Source organism: Lepus europaeus, chromosome 19, assembly GCF_033115175.1.
Source record: "Lepus europaeus isolate LE1 chromosome 19, mLepTim1.pri, whole genome shotgun sequence".
Taxonomy (NCBI): Eukaryota; Metazoa; Chordata; class Mammalia; order Lagomorpha; family Leporidae; genus Lepus; species Lepus europaeus.
Window position 1 is genome coordinate 47,334,453 of NC_084845.1, and position 5,723 is coordinate 47,340,175.

A 5,723-nucleotide genomic window follows, 5' to 3' on the forward strand; every position below is an offset into this window, starting at 1 on the left:
TAACTACACTGTAAGATGTCTTCAAATCTGGTGTTGTGATGCCTCTAGTTTTATTTTTATTGTTTAGGATTGTTTTAGCTCTTTGAATTCTCTTGAGTCCATATGAATTTTAGTTTTTTTTTCAGATCTGAGAAGAATGTCTTTGAAGTAAATATCAACTTTCAATACAGATTTTGCTTCCTTCATTCAAAAAAAAATTTTCCAAAATGTTAAAATGAGTACTAGAAATGATAATTTTTATGTGATTATGTTTGCGTTCTTAACTAGAGCAGATGTCATATTAAAAACAGCATCCTCTCCATTTTTGGTTAATAAATCCAGATGACAGGAATATCACAAAATATACAATTCTCTTATTTATTAAAAAAAAGTGTGCCAAATAACCACCACAGCTGGTAGATTAATTATGGGCATGTCTAGAGAAATAGAGCAGAGTCACTGAAGAGGCAGCTTGAGCCTTGCATCACTATAATTATGTGTCAGTCCCAAAGAATCCACACAGCCTTGTCCTGCCATTACCCCTCATATAACTATGCACAGCCCATGCCACCAACATGACACATTGCACAAGAAATTACACATTTTAAATTAGATGCCTGAGAGAGACTCTCTAGTTGCAAAGTGGAGGCAGCTGCACTAAGATATTAGGCTATCTCTATTTTCTGTGGTTTAGTTCAATTTATTAAGAAGGATCAGTATGTTTTAGGTGCCTGTTACTAAGGCACCAGGGCACATTTAGAAATTGAGTTCTGGAGGTAGTTTTCATTCCAATCCTTTCTCTGATAATTTCTACTAGTGTCACCTTGGCTAAGCTACTTAATCTCTGTATGCCTAGCCTTCCTCAACTGTAAATTAGGGCTAATAATAGTGCTTATCTGTTAGTGACATTTTGATAATCCGATAAAGCAACATATAAAATGTTTAGCCAGAGACTGTCATAATTACTGGGCAATGAAACTTGGGAATTGCTTCTCCCATTATTCTGTGACTTTAGGCCATATTTTCTTCATGTATTGTGGTCTTCCAAGTTATTTAGCCCTTAATAGATGATTGCTTTGTGAAGAAGTCAGTAAATAAGTGTTTCACATATGATTAGGTTTTGAAATCCATCAAATAAGTCACTTTCCTCTGATTCTAGCATTGTAATATTAATATAGTTTATCTATAATTTATTTAAGTGGTGCCTTTAATAAGAAAATATTATTGTTAAGTGTTTGTAATGTTCTACATTAGGACTAAAGGATGATATATAGACTATTTTTCATATTTTTTCATGTTTTCAATTGATATTATTTCATTACTTAGCTATTTATTTTGTCATTGATTCATTGGTATTCATTTACAAACACATGCTTGCCAATTGTAATATGTATGAGAGTACTTCAAAAAGATCATGGAAAAAACAGGATTTAAGACAAGTTTACTTTGGTGTAAAAATTTTTAAAATCTATGCATACTTTTTTCATAGCAATCGTTTTCCATGATTTTGTTGAAGACACTGTGTGTGTGTGTGTGTGTGAAGAGATATACATGAAAATTGTGTAGATTAGGTAAAAGATGGAAGGAAACTAAATCATAAAAACCAAAACATTTTATATGTTGCTTTATCGGATTATCAGAATGTCACTAACAGGTAAGTACTATTATTAGCCCTAATTTAAGAACGATCACTGAGAACCACCCTACAGTTGTCCTTAAGGTAAAGTTCGTATACTTTTTCTTATAAACTTTATCACAAAGGACAATTTAGCCCCAGGGTAAAGTTAGAAATCAGAAACCACTAGAAGCTGACATCTTGATTGGGCAAAACATGTTTTCCTTATTAAGGCTAACTAAACATATATTGTAACAATCTGAACTCCAAAGAACATATATATAAGTAAAAAGATATATATATATATATATATATATATATATATATAACATTTTCTTAATAAATGTCCTAGAAAAGAAAGAAATTGTATCATTTTAGATATTTTTAGGATAGAAAAATTCATCAGTGCATTGTAGTGGATTGGGAATGCTGACTCATAGAATGGCAGATGTCCTAAACAACACTCTGGCCTCAGAATCAGCCCTCAAGGCATTCGGATCTGGCGGAAGAGCCCATGAGAGTATAGCAGGTATGGAAAGCCAAGATATCATGGAAAAAAAAAAAAGACCTAAATGAATGATCTCTGTGAGTGAGATCCCAGTGGAAAGAACGGGGCCATCAAAGAAGGAGGTACCCTTCTCCGAAGGGAGGAGAGAACTTCCACTTTGACTATGACCCTATCGGAATAAGATCAAAGTCAGCGAACTCTAAAGGCTTCCATAGCCCTGGCAACTCATGACTAGAGCCTAGGGAGATTACTGACGCCATGAACAGGAGTGTCAAATTGTTAAATCAGCAACAGGAGTCACTGTGTACTTACACCCCATGTGGGATCTGTCCCTAATGTGTCGTCTAAAGCGAAGTGATACTATAACTAGTACTGAAACAGTATTTTTATGCTTTGCGTTTCTGTGTGGGCACAAACTGATGAGGTCTTTACTAATTATATATTGAAGTGATCTTCTGTATATAAAGAGAATTGGAAATGAAAAAAAAAAAACAACCTGGTGTTAAAATGGAAATGGCATAGAAAATTAATTAATTTAAAAAAAATTATGTAGGTTCTGTCTTTAATGTGCTGTACATTGCTATTTAATGCTATAATTAGTAATCCAATGGTAGTTTTTTTCAATTTATGTTGCTATATGGGCAAAATGTTGAAATCTTTACCTAATATATACTAAACTGATCTTCTGTATACAAAGAGAATTGAAAATGAATCTTTACATGAATGGAAGGGGAAAGGGAGAGGGAAAGGGGAGGGTTGCGGGCGGGAGGGAAGTTATGGGAGGGGGGAAGCCATTGTAACCCATAAGCTATACTTTGGAAATTTATATTCATTAAATAAAAGTTTAATAAAAAAAAAGAAACCAACACATATTCCCAGTAAATGTGTGATAATGTTTAGTTTGGCTGAAATCTAAGAGATGATCTGTTATTACTTCTATGTTCATTATGACACATTTTTCTGAAACTCACCTGTTCTGCTCCATGCTGTTTCTGACCCTTCGCTGATACAGAGGGAGTGCTCTTCTTAGGTTTATAATTTGTATGGGGTTACACTTCTAAGTATTTGTTTCAGGACTTTCCACCACAATTAAATAAGAGGATGGCAACTTGGAGATTCTGTCTTCTTAAAAGATTTCCACCAAGTATGGCAGGGCTGAGTAAATCTGTTTATATGTTGTACTGCATCATTTTTCAATATGAAATTTATTATATTTAAAATTGTATTAATTTTCAATTAATTTGTAATGCAGACAGACAAAGACAGAGAAACAGACACAGAATTTTCATTCTGCTGATTCACTCTTCAGAGGTTTGCAATAACTAGTTCAGGGCCAGACTGAAACCAGGAGCTGAGAATTCAATCTTGGTCCCCCATAAGGGAGGCAGGTACACAAGTACCTGAACCATCTCTGTATCCACTTACGGAGTGCAGTAGCAGGCAGCTGGGTCTCTAATCCAGGCAGTTCAATCTGGGATTTGTGCCTCCTAAACAGCATCTTAATCATGGCAATATTAGCTTTGTTACTGACAGAGCACATCTTTATCTTCTGGAGCTGTCTCAGGTTTTCCTTAATTTTGGAAGAAGTTGTTTCAGCCATTCTCTACACCCCCACCTAACTCACCTTCATCATCCTCTCCGAGACTATTTTTCTCACTTGGATTAACAACTGCACAACTTGGATTTATTACCTAGTCGGGAGAATGGTAGTGCAAGGATTTCTCTGAAGGTTCTGTGTTAAAATGTAAGATGTAGCAGAAGGAGCAAAAAAAAAAAAAAAAAGTTTTCAGTAATGAGGCTTTATCTTGATGTCGTCAAGTGACTTCTGGTTATCACTGGCACATTTGTGAGTATTTGCCTCAACTACGGAGTCTGCTTTACAAAATCATTTTGTGCCAGAAGAGACTATTTAAAATTGTACTTGTGGTGCGTCTCCAGGCGGGAATCTGTTATTAGCAGTGGTGATAAGGAAAGCTGCAGACATGTCATGACACTGGTTACCCTCAGGATAAGAGCAGATCAAGGCTTTCAGAGGAAAGGGCAGAGGCGAGAATTACTCGTCACTGCCAGACTTTGTGGCTACCAGCAAAGGAGCATTTTAAGCCGCTTCCAACTCAGGAAATTGGGAAAATTGCAGCTCCTACATAGATGATTGCTCCCCTTAGCCTGCCCTCTTCAAGGATGTCGTTTGTGGGGACCATCCTGAGGCCCACAGTCATGGCCGAGTTTTCCCTGCAAATAATTACAGAATTGCTTTATCTGCGTGTACAGGCTCCTCAAGGTCAGATGCAGTGAGCTGGAGTATTAGTAATACTCTAGTTTTATATCCACCCCCCACATATGCAGACACCCTCCCCCTAAAAGCACACACTTTGTTTTGACAGTATTAGCAATGAATTGAGTGTTTTAAGTGACTAATGTGTGTCTGGGGGTGGGGAGGTGGGGGTGGAGTTATTTTCCATTCATCAGAAAAGTTTCTTTTTTAAACCCAAAATAGAGGTAACTTGAAAATAGTTATGTATTAGAAAGTTGAATCAAATATTTATTAATCAATTTCTCCCAAGTCCAAAATAAAGCATGTGAAGTAGCAAACATGGCACATCAGTTAATTTTGTCATTCATTCTTATTCAGGATATTCCAGACAGAACAGAATAAGCAAAAATACTATATAATCTAGGGATTTTTTTTTAACTGAAAACTAAGCAGTATTGGATATATTTTTTCAAATCTTTGGGTGTATTGCTTTTATTCAGAGATCAAAATGTTCTTTATAGATTGCAGAGGAAAATGTTGGGTATATTTTGGGTTCAGTAGCTCTCACCAACTCCTTTTTCCAGTGTTCTAACTTTAGCAGAAACCAAGAAGCAGTTTGCAAAGCACTTTTCCTAATATTCAAATTCCCGTTGAGGTTTAAGAGAAATTTAATCCACATGTTTCTAATTCATTTGCACTCAACTCATAAAAACAGTTCTTCAATTTGATCTCATTGTGGTCCAGGGGCATTAAAAAGCTTTCAAATGAGCCCTCTTCCTTGAATTGAGATCCAGATGTTGTGTTTTGTCAGCTCTAAGCAGATTTGAAACTCAAAAAGTCTTGGTCATAAAGAGGAGCACAGATGGTTTTGGAACTTAGGGAGAAAAACATTCACAGAGAATAGAAACTTTCTTAAAATGTAAGAAACTATCATTTTTAAGGATTTCATTCAACTGGTGAGAAACATTATGTTCTTTTAACGATGGGATACTATACAGTGGAGGAAAACTGAATGATCTGGGGCAAACTATGAGTGAGAATGCAGCCAGTAGACACTCAGAGCCCTCCTTTATATTAATCACAAGTAGTGATTAAAATAAATAAATAGTAGGAGGGTGAAAAGGATGGAACCAAATGCCATCAGGGATGGGGGAAAAAGATTATTTTATACATTTTAAATATTCTCTCATATTATCCAAAAAGAAGACGGGGAGGAGAAAAGAGGTTAAGAGATTGACATGGCATCAACAGCCACATTCTAAATAATTTTATTTCTGGCATATACTAAGAAATCTTTTCTTAATTTAAAGATTTATTTATTTTATTTGAAAGAGTTACACAGAGAGAGAAGAGGCAGAAAGAGAGAG